This window comes from Sapajus apella, unplaced genomic scaffold (genome assembly GCF_009761245.1).
Source record: "Sapajus apella isolate SASKATOON/1434 unplaced genomic scaffold, GSC_monkey_1.0 scaffold63, whole genome shotgun sequence".
Lineage (NCBI taxonomy): Eukaryota > Metazoa > Chordata > Mammalia > Primates > Cebidae > Sapajus > Sapajus apella.
In genome coordinates, this window is record NW_022437003.1 from 12060777 (window position 1) to 12079685 (window position 18909).

At 38.7% G+C, this 18909-nt stretch overlaps 1 protein-coding gene and 1 long non-coding RNA gene across 9 annotated transcripts in view; one reads left to right on the forward strand and one right to left on the reverse strand.

The window, feature by feature from the left end:
• The window catches only part of PHACTR1 (phosphatase and actin regulator 1), a 586592-nt gene that overhangs the window by 526317 nt on the left and 41366 nt on the right, over nucleotides 1-18909 (reverse strand). The gene's annotated exons all lie outside the window — the stretch shown is intronic.
• On the forward strand, nucleotides 7524-8500 carry LOC116529788. The gene is made up of 2 exons (XR_004259669.1): nucleotides 7524-7969; nucleotides 8124-8500. It is a non-coding gene; the product is annotated as an uncharacterized LOC116529788 (long non-coding RNA).

An 18909-nucleotide genomic window follows, 5' to 3' on the forward strand; every position in this document is an offset into this window, starting at 1 on the left:
TGTACCCCTGAAACTAAAATAGAAGTTAAAAATATATATAACTGTAGTCTAAATACACCTCAAATGTGTCTACACTATCATCCTTCAGAAGTATACAAGTGTTGGTGTATTGAATAAAGTACAAAATGTTTGTGTATTACCCAATTCTTCATCACTTCCAGCAATCAATGGCTATTAAACATAGATGCTATGAGCACACCACACACATCTTAGTGAGGCACTTGAAAATTTCTAACCTTGAACGTGAGTGTTTGTATTTTAAAATGAATGAAAATTACTGCTGTTGGAGCCTTGTAGACCACTATGAATCCGACTCAATGGGAAAAGGATTGTATTAAAGGTGGTATTTTGTAACAAGCTATATCATGTAAAGACTCCTAACTAGTTTTCTACCTTTTCTAAATAATTTAAGACTCTTTCATGTTATTCTATCATTGAACTTCGTATTTCCTCAGTCTATGAGAGAGCAGTAAGAAGAAAGTAAAAATCCATTTGGTTACATAACTGGTACTTAAGGTTTCTTATATTCTTAAGTTAGGGAAGATAAGTATAAATGATTAATGAAGATAAAAACAAACTTCAAAATAATACTGAGTTCCTCTCAGAAGCTGAGCTCACATCTGCCCAGTGGCAATGGCTGTGGAATGTTCTGCAAAGCCAAATGGAAGCCTTTGCAGTATGGTGATATTCAGATCACCAGGGACAGTACTGTCAGCTGCTGCCAGTGAAGAAGTTTTTGGTTTACCAGGGGCTGTTGAAAGTTCTGATTCCAACTCTCCAGAGTAAGCTTTTTCGGTGGAAGAAGAAAGATTGTTTTCTTACTTTGGACCAAATTAAATTTGTAAATGGTAATGAGGAGTGTGTTAAGACAACAGAAAAAATTCTCAAGTTTTTCTTCTATCAATAAGGAAAAGGAAAATAAAGACAGTGTTGGCTACATAACCAGTACTTTCTATGCTGATGTGGATTTGTATATATATTTTTAAAAATCCCACTTAAAGCCAAAAGATATAGAAATAAATTCATGTTTGCTTAAATATTATATGCATTTTAAAGAGAAAACAACTTTAGACAGTAGTTTTATCTGTTTAAATTTTCAAATGTCACTTAAGTGTTCAGACTCGGGACTTTTAAAACGAAGATCTCTTAGAACAAAGAATATCACTACAATCACTACATTGTCCAACATTGTCTCCACATTTCCTGGCAGAATGCCTGGTATAAAGTAAGCATTTAATAAATCATTACTAAATAATTATTTTATTAACTTATGTATATAGTGAATGAATGACTTCTCATCCATAAAATCAATGAAAATGGGTGATAATTTGTCTCCTATCAGATCTGGAGGTAGGTAAGCCTGGTTGTACAGTATGTTCCAGGCAAAACTATTGGCAGGAGAGAATCTTGGAATGTGAGATCCTCAAATACCAAGCTTCTAAAACATATACTAGAGTTAGACCACCTGCTCTGAGATTCCCTTATGTATCAATTGCATTTCATCTCATTTTGTATCTCATATGAATTTGCATATTTTCTCCATCACAATGGATTAAAAAAAAAACACACAATATTTTCTCCACCATAATGGGTTTTTAAAAAACACAATATTAAATTTTGTTTTAATTTGTTGCTTGGCAGTCAAAAATAAATGAAATATCCCAGGATTAGCCTTTACCACCATGGTACAAATTTAAAATGTGAGTGACACTGTGCAGTCACATTACGCCACATGATTAATGAGTTCAGTGAAGGGAAACAGATGTATGTTCTCATATTGTATTTACTACATTACTAGTTAACTATGTGGCAACAGATGGCCAGATCCAACTTCTTCTAAATAAATGTTTTTTAAAAATAAGATATTTATTTCAACTTTTAAAAGAAGTGTTATTTCATGAGGAGTATTTTTTGAGCAGAACACTGATTTATCATAGGGTTATAAGTATTAAGGGCCTCTTTACTTGAAAAAGTGAATAAAATGTGGTACAGCGTGTGTATCCCTGAGCGATAATTGTGTCAAAAAGATGCAGGAAGACTAGGTTCATCCTGGAAGGAGGGCACACTGAGGGCACTGAAAACTTCCCCTCTCACTCTCTTCACAGGCTGCTCCTGCTAGTGAGGCCCTGAGAGGCTCCTGCCTGATACCCTCATCCCTTGGGCTCTTCACAAGTGGGATATCTCCTTGGAAAGACAATAGAAGGTTTCAGGTCCCTCAGTTCTAGCCATGTTCTAGAAGTGTCCAGCAACTTCACAGGAATGTCTTCCTTTGCTTTATTTGGAAATGTCTTTGCCTTTTAAAAACTTAACTGGATCTGACACCAAGGCCTTCACCTGTTGCTTTTATACCTTTTCCTGCAAATTGACTATCAGAAGTAATATGTCTGTGTCTATGGATGTGATACTGCATTTAAACATCCTACAGATACTTAAAGCCTCAACAAATTATTGGTTTGAATATATTCAAATATTGGCCAGGCATAGTGGCTCATGCCTGTAATCCCAGTACTGTGGGAAAACAAGACAGGTGGATCACCTGAGGTCAGGAGTTCAAGACCAGCCTGGCCAACATGGTAAAATCTGTCTCTACTAAAAATACAAAAAAGTAGACAGAGCTGGTGGTGGGCACCTGTAATCCCAGCTACTTGGGAGGCTGAGGCAGGAGAATTGCTTGAACCATGGAGGCGCAGGATGCAGTGAGCCAAGATCATGCCACTGCACTCCAACCTCGGCAACAAGGATGAAATGCCGTCTCAAAAAAAGAAAAACCAAAAAAACACAAATATGTTCGAATTATTGGTTTGAATATATTTCCTTTGAAGTATTGGAGAAATAAAATACATGCTGCTAGGTTTCAAGGAGTTTACTCTGCCGTTGGGAAGACAAAATCTGAGAGCACTTTACAAACTGTAGAGTGTTAAGCTAACATTAATCATGAATAGTGTCTACAAAGATAGCTAATAATACCAAAAATATATGAATGGCTGAATTAAAGAATATTTCCAATACAAACTATGCATCTGTCTCATCTGGACAAAACATTATTAGCAATATTTTAAATTTTATTAACTCTTTCACCATCCAATTGAACACCTATATTTTTAGCCATCTTTCTCTTGTCCTTTTTCTTTCAGATGTACTCTTTAGATTCCCAGAGTGAAAGCCTCAAGCACAAATCCTAAGAGGAAACTGTTGCTGGAGTTTAGAATATACTTCCTGGATAGTAAGTTTAATTACCTAATTGATTAACCAATTAATGCAAAATGAGTAACAAGTATGTTCTAGCATAGAAATTTAAAAAAAGATGAGCGCACCAAACAAGAAGTGATTTCTGACTTGTAGAAAGAGAAAAAAATAGGTATTTTTGTCAAAGTTTGGAATTTTTAAGCACCATATAAGAAGTAGATATTCCGGCAAAGTAAAATGTCCATGTGCTTTAAAGACTTTTTTTTTTTTTAATGCCAAGTTAATGCCTGAAGCAAATATTCACAGCTCAGATATTATGAGGTCTTTGAAATCTTAGGTTTTATATGAGAATTGAGACATGACATTAATGGACAGCTTTCTGGTTCCATTACATATGATTCTTAGGGATAGGTCAAAGTGTGGTGTTTTTCAAATGTCTGAATTAAAACTAAGTAATAGAATAAGTAAAATTGCGTTTCTTATACCTTCAGGAAAGTGATAAATTGTTTAAACTCTGAAAAATACACTAGTGAATCAGGTGAGGGTAGATGATGTAAGTTATAGTAACTGGAAGTTAATTGGGGAAAATGTACTATTTGTCACATTATTGTTAAAATATTGAGTTGGCCGGGCGCAGTGGCTCATGCTTGCAATCCCAGCACTTTGGGAGGTCGAGGCGGGTGGATCATGAAGTCAGGAGTTCAAGACCAGCCTGGCCAACACAGTGAAACTTCATCTCTACTAAAAGTACAAAAATTAGCTGGACATGGTGGCGAGTGCCTATAATACCAGCTACTTGGGAGGCTGAGGCAGGAGAATTGCTTGAACCCAGGAGGCGGAGGTTGCAGTGAGCCAAGATCGTGCCACTGCACTCTAGCCCAGGCAACAGAGTGAGACTTCATCTCAAGAAAAAAAAAAAAAAAAATTGAGTTGATACAGGGTGTGAACATTCCTTGGTTTACATTCACACAAGAGGCAACTCCCAAATGTGGAACTTCAGTTGTTGCATGTCCATTAAGAAATCCTGGCATTAAATAGAACTGAGCTGAAATTACCAGTCTTTCTATCTAGAGATATAAACTTTTTCTTAAAAAGTCTGTGCAAAATTTTATTTCATAGAAATGCGAACAGAAATCACTGAACACCAATGACTGGTTGCCACTTCTACAAAAGAAAGACTTCTACTGTGTGCTCTGTCAATTCAGTAGAATTATTTTATTCCATTCATTATTTCAAAGAACATATTTTCTTATTTAAAGGTCTCGTTATTATCACATCCATATTGTATCTTCATATAAATGTCTGGAAATCCTTCTGGATTTGCTAGAAGTTTAAATTAAAAATGGGAGTTGAAAATAGAGTCCATGTGTTATAATCTGTAATCACTTCTAGCACTTTTCTGCGATTCAATGACACATCCTGGTGCAAACAGAAACCTTAATATGGACGATCATATTTTGTTTGGCGTGCTTTACACAGTATAAATTAACATAGACCTTTCCATTGAAGTGTAATGGGAAGGGTGGTATTTTTGATCAATAACTTGTTGGAAGAGCTGATCTTACACGTAAGCTCAATTAGTATGTTTGCTCAGTATTTGAGAATGATGAGGCCCACCCTCAAGTACCACTTATTCCACAAAAAAAAAAAAAAAAAAATCAAAACACTACAGAAGGGGAACATATGGTCTGAGTACTATGGGAGGGAAAATGTTACTTAACAGATGAATGTAGGAGAAAGGCCACTGTGCAGAGAAAAGTAGGCACAAAATATCTTTAAAATAAATCTAGGTAAAAGAAAATCTCCACAGAAAGAGGATAATTGACCATTGAATCCCAATATTTTTAATTCCTTATTGCTACCTAAAATTGTCAAATCCGTTCCCTCCCCTTATGAAATGCGTATGTGTAACATATGTATAAACTTATCAAGAAGTTACATTTTGAATTGATGCACACATAATAAATACTGTTTGAATAATTCTGTGACAGAAATCAATACGTGAACCTGCACGTCCTGAATTAGCATCTGAATACACCCAGAACCTTGGAAAATAGGATCTCTTCCTTGGAGACCGTGTAACCTAACTGGGTAAATCAGATGAGCCACACCTCTGTGTATCATTGAAAAACAAAATGAAACCTCTCTTGATGTCTGTCTCACTCTAACTAGGGCACTTGTTCTCACCTTTCACTCACAGCCAATGTCCTGGAATGAGAAATGAACTTTTAACGCCTCTATTTCTCACTTCTCTTGACTCTCCTGCCTACTGAAACTGGGCTTCTACGAGTCGGCTGAAAGAGTATTTGATTGAGTCACTAGCCATTTTCTCTCTGCCAAATGACAGGGACATGGTCTCCCTGGACTCTCTGCTGCATTTGAACCTACTGTTTCTTCCATTTCCCCAGAATGCCACTTTCCCCCAGCCTTGCCCTTGTCCACATTCTGGTCCCTCTGTCCGTCCCCAGCAGTTGTACTGGGTCCTATTTTTCTGCAGTCCTTTAAAACTGATGTTCTATGGGAGTCTGATCCTAATTCCCTTCCATTACTCCCCACGGCTTCCCTAGCATAGAGCTTCCTTAACCTTTTGCCATGTCATGGCAAATATAGGAAAGGGTGTTTTTTCTGTTTAAGGTACAGTAGGGTAAAACAATAGCCTGATTGCATATGGCAGACCCTGGTCTGGGAAAGTGACCTGGTCCTACTGGACCATCCTGGATCCATACTTTGAAGGGATCCACACTTTGGCACAATTCAACCCACTGGTGATATACTGAGCAGGAATCTTCGACCCAGATCTACCCACTTATGAGTTTAGTAAAAATGAACATTTCTCCTGAGTCCCCAATCTGTGTATTCACTGCCTGCTTGAATCCTTCACAACGATGTCACCCCAACACTCCCCTGTGTAAGTGTGAGTTCATTAACCAGTTCTGTGAGCATCTGCCCCTTCTCTGATTTCTGAACTGGTAAGTAGAACCACTAGTCTACCTAAGGCGGAAATATAGAGGTCATCTACCCCTCTCCCTAATCCTTCATAGTCATTGTTTACTAGGTCCTGGGTAATTCACCTCTTAAAAATGTCTTGATCCTAAATTAATTTTCCATTCCTATTACTGCTCTAACTCAAGCCTTTATCATGTCTTGTCAAATGTTTACGATCAACCCAGTACCTCCCTCTCCCTGCCTCTCGTTTTGGGCTGCTCTGATCCACCTTTCTCATGTTACTATCACGAGCTTTTTGGAGCAAAAGCCTCCAGGGTCCTGCCTTGTCCAGCTCCCTCTCCAGTCTCATCCTCTGCACATCCTTGGTCCCACAACAGGATCCAGCCCTACCAGATTTCTTGTTCTTTGCAATGTGTGTGTGCGATTTGCACTCATGCCTTGACACACACTCTCTCCTCTGCCTTTCTGGGGGAAACTGATCTTTCCTGAGCCCTGCTCAAGCACAGTCTTCACTGAAAAGCCACACTGGGTCCCCAGGCTCTACTGGGCAGGCTCCCCATTTTCTGCCACTCCCTCTAACCCCCCAATACAGAGGCTACTTGGGCTCTTATGCCACATCACATTCACCTTCCACACCTGTCTTTCCTCTTGCATGTGTTCCTTGACAGCAGAGATGTCTTTGTCATGCCATGGCCACTTTGGTGCACTGCAGATCACCTATGAATGTTTTTGAAGGAATACATATGCAAGGAATACATATGTAAACCAGGGGGACTTAAATCCCAAATGAGTTTTGTGCAGACCATCTTCTCTGATTAAAATGCTCCTCAATTCTTGAAGCCCCTCCTCCATGTCCCTCCACACAAGCCTTCATTCTTAGGAAATAGCCTACTCATCCTTTGAGGACCAACCTCAGTGCCTTCCTCTGTAAAGATCCCTCACTCTCCCAGACAGGGCCAATCTCTTCACTTCCTGTGTCCAGAGATGTTTTGTCTGTGTCTCAACTATGTCACCATCTGTTTGCAATCCCTCTACCCAGCCAGACTCATGTTCCCAAAAATGAGGAGCTTGCTTGCCTATCATTGTGCCCATAGTGTCTACACAAGGTCTGGGCATAGGAGATGCTAAATAGATGACTGTAGTAAAAACACATGTATTAGTATCTGGAATGCTAATCCCACTATCCCCACTCTGGAACAACTGTAAAATCAGTTTGAGAGTCCCCACAATGGGAGGGCACAGCAAGGTTTTCCGAAGGAAAGGACAAGAGGACCTGAAGTCTTCACTGACTCATACCCTGCTTCCCACATCCTGTGACATTTCAAATCACATCAGCATCCCAAGCAGTTAGAATTATAAGTGACTAAACACTGGCATATCACATCTTTTACCTGCCTTCTGAGTTAAATAATTTACCCCCTAAGTTGAGTTACCTAAAAGAGACTCAAGACTTCCCAGCCACAGTCTGAACGATGGCATAAGAGAGGTTGCTTCAGCCAAGGCTCGACTTGGGGAGTTAAAGAGATTTTCCTCTGCGCTTCTAAACAGATCTGTACAGAAGGAGAAGCAACGCAAAAACATCGCCTCACAGAGGGATCTCACAGCTGAGCCAGCTGGCTCTGCTCAGCCTGAGTTCGTCTGTGACTCTTCTCCCAGCAGGTGCAGAGTCTCTGATGCTTACTAGTATCAGGGGCTGACTGGGCCAGTGAACATTTCCTCAGTGCTCTCTCTGTCCCCACAACCATTCTAAGACCTTTATTCATATTGCCTTATCATAATCCTCACAACTGTGAAATAGATGCTATTATAACATTATCCCCAGTTTACCCCAGAGGAAGTAAGACATAGAGGGTTCATCAATTAACTTCCGGTCCCATACATAGTGAGGCTGCAGGTGGGATTCAAACCCAGTGGGCTAGACTCTGCAAAACCCATGGATCCCAACCCAAATCAAGATTGGAATTCATTCGTTTCTCAAAAAGAGAAAGAAGGTGAAAATTTTTTAATTTGATTTTTAAATTTATACTCAACACAAAATAATTGTGCATATCTATGAGATGTGATGTTTCAATGCATGTATACATAGCATAAATGATCAAATCAGGGCAACTACCATATCCACCACTTTAAACACTTATCATTTTTTTTTGGTGACAACATTCAAAATCATCTCTTTTAGCTGTCTTAAAATGCACAACACGTTATTTGCTATAGTCACCCTACTGTGTATATCCTCCTATTTAACTGTAACTTGGTACCAGTTGACCAACCTTTCCCAGTCCTCCTCAACCACAATTCTTGTCTCCTCCACGCTCCTCAGTCTCTAGTAATCACCATTCCACTCCCCGCTAATATGAAATCAACTTTTTAAGATTCTACATATGAGTGAGATCATGTGATATTTGTCTTTCTGTGCCTGGTTTATTTCACTCAACATAATGTCCTCTGAGTTTCCCCATCTTGCTGCAAATGGCAGGATTTCATTCTGTTTTATGGTTCAATAGTAGTCCATTGTGTGTGTGCACGCATGCTCATGCAACACACATGTGTAAAGACAGCACATTTTCTTTATCCATTCATCTGTAGATGGGCTGTTCCATAATGGAGGACAGTATGGAGGTTCCTTAAAAAATTAAAAAATATAACTACTATATGATCCAGTATTCCCTTTCTAGGTATATACCAAAGAAATAAAATCAATATGTGAAAGAAATATCTGCACCCTCATGTTTACTACAGCGATTGTCACAATAGCTAAGATATGGAGTCAACCTAAAAGCCCAGCTACAGATGAAAAAATAAAATGTTGCACCTTCATACTAATTAACCCAACCAAACCCCTAAAGAAAGTAAAACCCAATCTTCTTTCTAAAGGTCTCTCTTCCCAGGGGACTATTCCAGGGGACTATTCTGTTGCACCACAGGGGGTTGATGGTGATAACTGTTTTTTCCAGGATTTGTTAATTAAAAAGGGTTTGATAGTGTCCTAAGAGATTGGCCCCATAGAGAGAGATGCTGTTGTACCTAGTTATATCAAACTTGTCAAAATCAGGTAATTCTAGTTCCCAGTTGACAAATCTAATTGTCCTAATGCACCACGTCTCACTTCCTACATCAAGGAAAAATGCCAAGCCCATTATGCAGTAATATTTAAGCTAAGTACCACTAAAATTTTTTGCTTGATTCATTTGTTCAGGTAGAATAAGTTAAAGTAATTTAAACAAGATTTATCAATGTCTTTTATGTTTGACTTCTCATTTTTTCTGGAATTCTCCATCCTTTGCCATTTTCTTCATCACTGATCTTCCACTCCGTATCTCTTTAAACGTCAGAATGCCTGAAAATGCCTTGGCAAGCTTTAAAACACACCAAGAGGGCAACTATTCTCATGTATTACCCTACACCATCTTGGTGCATAATGTGAAATTCTAATCTGGTTTCTTGGTGTATGCACAGGTGGTCCTTTATGGTTATCATCGAGTCACTTTTTTTTTAAAAAAAAAAAGAAGAGTATAAAGGAGGTTGGTTGCTCATGTCTCCTTGCAGCAAGTCAGGTGCTCACCTGGAACCCCCATTTCATCTGCAGCTGCACTGACTCTAAGTTAGCAACTATTCGGAAAACAAATGAATGAATAAAATCTTTCTCTCCGTTACTTAAAAAACGCATGTGTCTTGCAGAAACTGAAATATGATTGATAGAGGCTTCCTGTGGAAGGCCTACATATAATGACTTTCTTAAAGTTCTGATCTAGTCAAGTAATGATGCTAAGGAGAGTGAGGCTGGGGGAATTCTGAACATTGTTGACTTCTTGCTTCCAGATGCACCTTGTCAGCTGGCAAGCCTTGTATGGGGGCACTGCAAATGATGCACCGTTTATTTGATTGAAACTGGGCTGCAAACAGGGTTATGCATTGCAGTAGCATTAGCTGGTAAATGTGGAAATGCTGTGCAATATGTTGAGATGCTGACCCACCTGACTTATTTTTGAGTGGACTGCAAAAGACAATCCACTTTCCTCTTCATACATGACCAAAATATGACGTGAGGGGATAAAATATCTTTTATGAGAAATTGTTTAATATGCCTATATCATTCAGATTTATATGTATTATAAAGATGGAAGCCTATTTTGAATAGACATGCTTACAATGTTTCACCTTAGCCATACCGATTTTTCCATATTAAAATAGCAGTAAAGCAATGATAAAGTTACCTATCAACATACTTCCAGATCCTTTGAAATAAATAATATTTGAACACTAAGTTGCCACATTAAATTGGTTGAGCAAAGCCATTCTGATACTTTTCTTTCAATATTTTTAGCAGCAAATGAAACATGCCTAAACTATTTGTATGTGTACTTAGTGCTAACAGTGTGTCTATTAAATATAATACTCAGCTCTGTGAACTGAGCACTGGCGTGCTGGTAAATGTTTAACAACCAATGCTCTAATTTATAGTTCTTTTTGCTGACTTCCATGGTGTACGTGTTGCCTCCATGACCAATTTCAAGCCACCAATATGATGACACTAAGCTTGAAACTGGAAAGAAAGATGCACAGTCAGCTCTGGTGAATTTACAGAGTTGGCCCAGCATACCCCTGGAACTAAGTTACTATGAAATTTCTACATTCTGAGGATTTTCCCTTTTCATTTTATTTTCTTTTTCTCTTTTTATGGACATCAGAGTTCTACAGGCCACAATTTCCTCATTTACAAGATGTGTTCACTAGAATAGGTAATCTCTCAGCTTTCTTTCTGCTCAATTCTTTAAATATCTTAATAATAATTTTCCTTCTCTAAATTTTAAGGCAACCTGAGCACGAAAAAAGAATGAAAGAAAAATTCTGTTTCATCTAAGTTTATATTCTCAGGACTTGGAGATGAAGGATAGTCTCTGAGGTAAAGCACATCATTTCCATTTCAACAAGGTTTATTTTTAAAAGTTCAAGTATTGTTTTCATAAATATACCACATGGGAGGCACCCATGATTTCTATCACAATGATGACAGTTCCTAGCATTCAGGTCAAAAAGAAAAAAAATTCTAGGTCAATGAGGAGAAACACACTATGGTCAGGCTATACCAGTTTCATTTCCACTTCCACATTTTCAAAATCAGCAAAATCAAAGGCATCCCTGTTTGTGAAGTGTAGGGGAAGTAACATCTAGTGTTCTTTGCAAGAATTGCATTTTAAATCTTTCTTCATGTCTAGGAAGTCACTTGGGAGGAGACCATGAGCTGAATATTAATGAGGAAAAGCTAATGGTATCATTGCAAGTGATATTGTGACCATAATATAACATGAGTAAAAATCACCCTTTCTTTCCATATGACCTAAACACAAACTCTATAGAGAACACCAGGTCTCTAGGCTATTCCAGGGGCTGAAAGAGTGGAAACGGTAATGCTAAGAGGCCTGACGGGCTTTAGACAGCTCTGAGGGGAAGGTTTGTCTCCTTGTTCTAGAACTTCATGTACAGAAGTGACCAGAAGAAATCAAGGACTAGATATATGATGATGTCTGTAGATGTTACTAGATAATGAAGAAGGAATCCAATAAGTATGGTCTAAAGATGTACTGATGGAGAAAGTGGTCATTACTCTCATGCATTCCTTCATTCAACGAATACTCTTTGAGCATCTATTGCAGGCCATGCCCTCTGCTAGCCACTGAGGATTTACTGGTGAAATAGGCAGACATTGTCCCTTGCCTCAGAAAGGAAATCTCTGATGGATGTTGGTATTTCTACTGACAGATTTAGTTGTTGATTGAACTGTTAACTTGTATTGTGTATATGGCAAGCTTCTGATGAACGTTTGTTAGATTAATGTTTCATGCAATAAGTCAAAATAAAAGATAACAAGTCATCTTTCCTTGTCACTGTGATACCACATCAAGGTTTTATGAAAAGAAACCGCCTCCTTTTTGCCTGAGTTGTTTGAAAGGTGCTTATAAATCACTGACTATGCCAGGTACTTCACTTCCTATCTCCCTTTAGCTCAGCTCTCAGAACTCTGAGATATGAGTATTTACATTTTTAAAACTAATTTATAAAGGAAAGAGGTTTATTTGGCTTACAGTTCTGCAGGCTGTAGAGTATTTCCATTTTATAGGTAAGCAAGCTAAAATTCAAAAAGATAATAAACTTGCTCTAAAATTACACAACAGTCAGAGTTCAAACTCATGACTTTGACTCAAATCCACACTTACGTTCTTCTGATACTGTAAAGCTTCCCAACACCACCAAGAGTGCTCAGACCATTATTTCACCTTTACCTGACCAGAGCATCTCCCATGTGAGTCTATGAGCTCTAGACGTTTTCTCCTTCTGTGCATGATGAGAGACTGCAAATCAGTGGGAGGCCCACTACCCAAGGAAGGCTAGAGCTCCACCTTTTGCTTTCCATACCACTGTTTTCATCTGCTCCTGACTGTACAGCCTCTAAAGCTTCACATAGAAATTTTATCCAAATCCTAGGCAGGGCCAGGAAAGTAATGAAAGAATTTGAGAACCCAAGTCTTGAAATCTTGGTCTCCCACTCAGGGGAATAAAATAATTGAACCCCAGCCAGAGATTTACAGAAACTAAGAACTTCAGGGAAAAAATAATGATGTTTTATGAATCCACATAAATAATGTCATTATTTTTTCTTAAGTCACCAAGAAAAGCCACAAGAGAAATGAAACTAGTTATGATTTAGAAAAGACACACAGACTGTGCTCAAGATTCATTGTGACTTTTGGGCTCTATTTGAGTTTTTCAGAGATTGACAGAAAATAAAGGCCTATGGCAACCAGCAGCTAGAAATAAAATTGCACTAGCCTTAATACACATTAATACTAGCTTTAATACACATTTGCTTCACAATACTTTGTGTGCAGCAAAGGCACTAAAAACTTGAATCAATGCACTAGTATCCATAGCAAGATTCTTATTTTCCTCTAGTTCTGAATGATGAGTCTTGGCTGCAGAAAGCTTTCGTTTGTACATTAACATCTATTTCTCTACTTGGTCCCCTTCTGTGCCTTTTTATTATACAATATGTGATTTCTTTTAAAAATTAGTGTTACCATTTCAACTTGTGGAATAACAAATTTGGTATGAATACCTTCTACTTTGAGCTTTGGTATAAGGTTAAAAGAAATCATATCTTTTTCAGTTGGACTTTTTCCCCAAACAATATATTTTTATTAATTATTAATTAGCAATGTTTTATTAATCACTATTCTTATTTTCCTTCTGCCCCTTGCCACCAAAGATCTTAGCTAACAAAGTACTGTGATGATTAAATTTAAACTAAATAACCAGGTGATTTTTTTAATGAATCATGTACAATTTGGTGCAAATAAATTGGCGAGATATTGACATGACATTCATATTTGTGTATAAAGGGACTGCTTATAGCTTTTACTTAGGATGAAACATCTATAATAAATGAATCTGGCAACACAGCAATAAGAGGGAACTAAAGTTACGCCTGATTGAGTAATTATGCCAGCCTTTTTTGTGTTTGCTAAATTCAGTCATTGTTTCTTTCCCACCTCAATATTATCACTTCACTGTCTTTAATAAGCAGAACCACAGAGGAGATAGAACGCAGATCCCAGTAGCTATAACTCTGCTGAATTGTTACTATAATTGGGTTTATGAAAGGACTCCATAGATGATATATTTCTCTATGAGGTAGCTTTACAACAGAAATTGTTCATACATGTCATGTTATATGAGCCGTAACCCAGAGGCCAATGAAGTGAGTTTAAGGCCGATTTGAGCTTACTTTGTGTTACCTGGTATTATTTTTGTGGATGGTTTCAGTTGGTCTTAGACTTAACACATGTTGCCATTTATTTGGCTGCTGTTCTATGAACCAAGTGGTGACATGGTTTGACTCATGTTGGCAGTCAAGAAAAACAAGGGCAAATCTTTTATTTCTAGAAATTTAAATGTTCTTAAGATACCTGAAAGAACACCTGATCTGACCTATAGATGCAAACATATAAATCAACTTTGAAAAACAAAGAAGAATTTTCTAACCCACTACACAGCAAACCAAGCATCACTTAGAGTGATTGTTGGCAAGGCTCTCTGGTTGCCAAGGCTTCATAGCAGAGGGAGGATTTTTGAGGTGAGGATAGAGTGGTATCTGGAGTGTAGGGACCATCTTTGGCTAAGATTTCAGAAACCACACTAATGATTAAAAATGAACTTCTTACATGAGAGGTTAAAAGAAAACTACCTCAGGCATTTTACAGCTTGAAAAAATATTTAGTCATTATGAAATTTTGCACAATTGTAATAATGTATCAAGCATCTAATTTGCTCAAAACCTATTAACCAGGTGTTATTTATTTTCAAATGCAGTAAAATACACCCACGAAAACCATGTGGAATCACAAATCATGGATAACAGAGAAGCAGCAACCAACCAAAATCTGGTGTGTTCTGCATTATCTGTTACATCTCCAGCCCCAATTGGCTGAAACATTTTGCTTTTTTAATGAATAAAATTCATAATTTATGAGGGTCTTCTAAACTGTAAAACTCAAAGACAAAATAAATAAATAAGTAAAAAACCCATTCAGTCATACATTTGCTTCTGGCTGTTCTATTCCAACTGAATAACTTTAACCTGGAGAAACTGTTTCTAGAACCAAGTCTCCTTACACACAGAAGGCACTTAGGGGTTTCCTGCCAAAACTGTTGGGAGAAATCATTTTTGTTATTGAAACAGTTGCATCGTAGCTGATTACAGCCAGGGTCATGAGCAGATAGAGCAAGGATGTTGCTGGGAGGCAGTGTGGCATGAGGTCTGGAAGAAACACAGGGCAGCTGGCTTCACAGCTGTGCAAACTGTGTCATTCTATGGTTTGAGAGGGAGGTAGTGAACAGCTCTAGACTTCTGCAGATCCACAGAGGATCTTTCAGTCTCCCCACTTCAGAAGGGAAGGTTTTACCTTGAACCTTGGGTTGTGTTTTCGTAAGGTCAAAACAAATAATTAGGGCATTCAGTTGGGGAAAGAGGGAGAGGATGAAGAAAAGAGAAGAGGGGACTGTAAAAGAACAATGCTCCCTGGTTATTTGGCTGAGTGTCTGCCTTGGGCTAAGCTGGATTAGCAGCCTATGTGGCAAATCACATGGTCCTAGTCTGAAGTATAATTGCTTCTAGCTTCAGCATGCAAGGTGCCTTTTTGACGACTGTTATCAAGTGAAAAGGCGAAGTGAGGCCAGGACCACACTAAGAAGTTAGAAATGTCTGTGACTCAAAAACACTTGTAAAATTCAAGCACTCTGTCTCTTACTAATGGAACATAATATTCTGAGACCATATTTCATATAATGATGAGTGACAGTAGAAGCATGGAAGAGGCTTAAATGTACAAATTGTTAAATGCAGGGGTCAGTGTTTCTGGTCTATTTGGGTGTATTGAGTTTTTGGCCTTGGCAAAGGCAACACTTTAGGGGAAATCAGTCTGTGTTTCACATTTTTCATTTTAGTGCCTTAGTTTTGCCAGAGCTAGACATCTAAAGCTGTCCCATTCACCCAGACCACATCTGTTTCTTGCCTTTGTGTAGCACTTGGCTGCTGGCAAAGCATTTTCATATTTGGTTTTCGAAGTGCAATGAAAATTAGGCAGAAAGTGTTATCCACATGTTGCAAGTTTCAGAGGTTCAGAGAGATGATTCAGCTCACAAGTGGCAGACTTGGGTTTTGGAACCAGCATATCTCCCAACCCATCACAGAATACTTTTGTCCATTATTCAGAGAAGAGAAGATGTTCCATTGGAATTTAGAAAGCCAAGACTCTGGGTTATTTGGGAAAGAGTTTCGCTCTTGTTGCCCAGGATGGAGTCCAGTGGCACCATCTTGGCTCACTGCAACTTACCCCTCCCAGGTTCAAGTGATTCTCCTGCCTCAGCCTCCTCAGTAGCTGGAATTACAGGCATGCACCACCATGCCTGGCTAATTTTTGTATTTGTACTAGAGACGGAGTTTCACCATGTTGGCCAGGCTGCTCTCGAACTCCTGACCTCAGATGATCCACTCACCTTGGCCTCCCAAAGTGCTGGGATTACAGGTGTGAGCCACCGCCCCTGGTTTCTGTGGTTTTTGATCTGATCTTCTGACCAATATGTATGGGCTCCCAAACTGAAAAGTTGTGCTCTCTTTCTCCTTCCCTTCCTCTTTGCCTCCCTCTTTTCTTCTCCCTGTATCTCTCTCTCCTTTTCTGTTTCCCTCCCCACACTCATGAAATTTCCAGTAGGTCATTTCCATGTGGTCATTTGCAACAGAGATTTCAAGGTTGATCCATCTGACTTTACCCAGAGGATGACCTATTCTTAATGTAAATTTTCCTAAGTTTCAGAGTCTGGGGGTGATGTCCTTTCTCATTTGTTGTCTAAGCAAGAAGGATTGAATTGGGGTAAAATTTAACTGCAAGAAATTTTCTCAATCTGTGACTGTTCCTGAATTTGTAACTCATATGGTCTGCTCCAAAGAGTAAGATATCAGAAAAGCATCAGCTTTTAAATTTTCATTAGAATCCCGGAAGAACAGAACAAGGATGAAGCAGAAAGAGAAACATAGTGGACCTCACTCTTCACTTTGTGCTAACACTCACTCACTATGTGTCAGGCACATTATTCTAAGTGCTTTACACTTATTAATTTGCTCTTTGAAACAACTCACTAATATGATTACTATCATTAGTCCTATTTTATGAGTGTGGAAACTGAGGCAGGAAGAGGTTAAATGCCTTAATCAAGGTCATACAGCCAGTAAGTCGCAGAGTGGGGATCAGAACCTAGGAAGTATGGCTCTAGGGTATATCTTCATAACCACTGTACTACCTTGGAAAAGAACGGTCTTTGTCACTGCTCCTCTTTCCCTCTTTGTAGGGCCCATTATGACTTCTGTGGTCTTAGGTCCTTTTGCCTTTGTGAGCCCCTTTCACCATACAAAATATCAAAAACTGTATTTTATGACTGTGTGGCTAAAAAGACAAATATAATCCATGGGTTGGATTATATTCATTTTTTGTCTTCTGACTGTAATAGAAATTAAAACATTTTTATTGGCCCCTAAACTTATCAGTGAGGCCCCATGCCCCCTCTGCCCAAGGACTAGGTCAGTACTTACTCTTCGGAATTTTTCTTTTTCACCTTGACTCATGTCCAGGTAACAGAATAAATTTATCACACTCTCAGCCATTCAGTACCAAAGTGGGTTGTTTTTTTTTTCTGCAAATGCTTTTTCTGAGTTTAGAAGTAGCCCCTAGAAATCCACCAATTAAGTAAAATTGTTTTTCAAATTGTAGGTTGTAAAATCATTTAGGAGGGTCATCATTAGCAATTTTATAATAAAAATATATTAGAGTGGAGTAGAGTGGCAAGGGATGGGATAGGATAACATAAAAAACACCAGAGTAATTTACACCTTAAGGGTATTTTGGGAAATATTTTATTTCAATTATAATAAATATGTATGTGTGTTATGTGAGATGCCATAAAGTACATTTCTCAGAGTGAGTCCCAGCCAATTTTTTTTGTTGTTGTTGTTTTTTGAGATGGAGTCTCACTTCTTTGCCCAGGCTGGAGTGCAATGGTGTGATCTCGGCTCACTGCAACCTCTGCCTCCCAGGTTCAAGTGATTCTCCTGCCTGAGCCTCCCCAGTAGCTGGGACTACAGGCATGTGCCACCATACCTGACTAATTTTTGTATTTTTAGTAGAGACACGGTTTCTTATTTAGATAAATTCTTATCTAATTTTTTTATTTTTAGTCGAGACAGCCAGGCTGGTCTCAAACTCCTGACCTCAAGTGATCCACCTGCCTCGGCCTCTTAAAGTGCTGGGATTATAGGCATGAGCCACTGCACCTGGCCCAAAAAATTATTTTGGAATACAATGGTAGGATACATTCCTAGTTCCATCTCTTCTTTCCTTTAGCAATGTCCAGCTTTAAATGTGTCCTCATAGAAAAGCTGGTAACATAAGTTTGCTGTCTTGTGGTAAATCATGACCGTTAAGGTTTGATAGGTTTTGAAGTCATATGAAACAGAATCCAAATTCCAGTTCTTTCTCTTATCAGCTGTAGTACCTTCACTATGTCACATAACTTCTCTGTGACTTATTTCCACGTGGATAAAATTAGGATAGTAATAATAATGCCAATCTCATAGGGTCATTGTGAGAAATAAATGAGCAGGTGCTTATAATGTCAATTTAAATATTTATTTCTGGACCAGGCCTTTTTTTTTTTTTCTTTTTGAGATGGAGTCTCACTCTGTCACCCAGGCTGGAGTGCAATGGCATGTTCTCTGCTCACCGCAACCTCCAACTCCTGGGTTCAAGCAATTCTCCCACCTCAGCCTCCTGAGTAGCTGGGACCACAGGTGCATGCCACCACACCAGGCTAATTTTTGTATTTTTAGTAGATGGTGTTTCACTATGTTGGCCGGAGTGATCTTGAACTCCTGACTTTGTGATCTACCCGCCTCAGCCTCCCAAAGTGCTTGGATTACAGGCATGAGCCACTGACCCAGACCTCATTTTTAACCTGAGGTTTGCATAACTGCTTTTTAATTTATTTTTAATTTTTTTTTTTGAGATGGAGTCTCACTCTGTCGCCCAGGCTAAAATGCAGTGGCAGGATCTCTGCTCACTGCAACCTCTGCCTCCCAGGTTCAAGCAATTCCTCTGCCCCAGCCTCCTGAGGAGCTGGGACTACAGATGCATGCCATCACACCCAGCTGATATTTTGTATTTTAGTAGT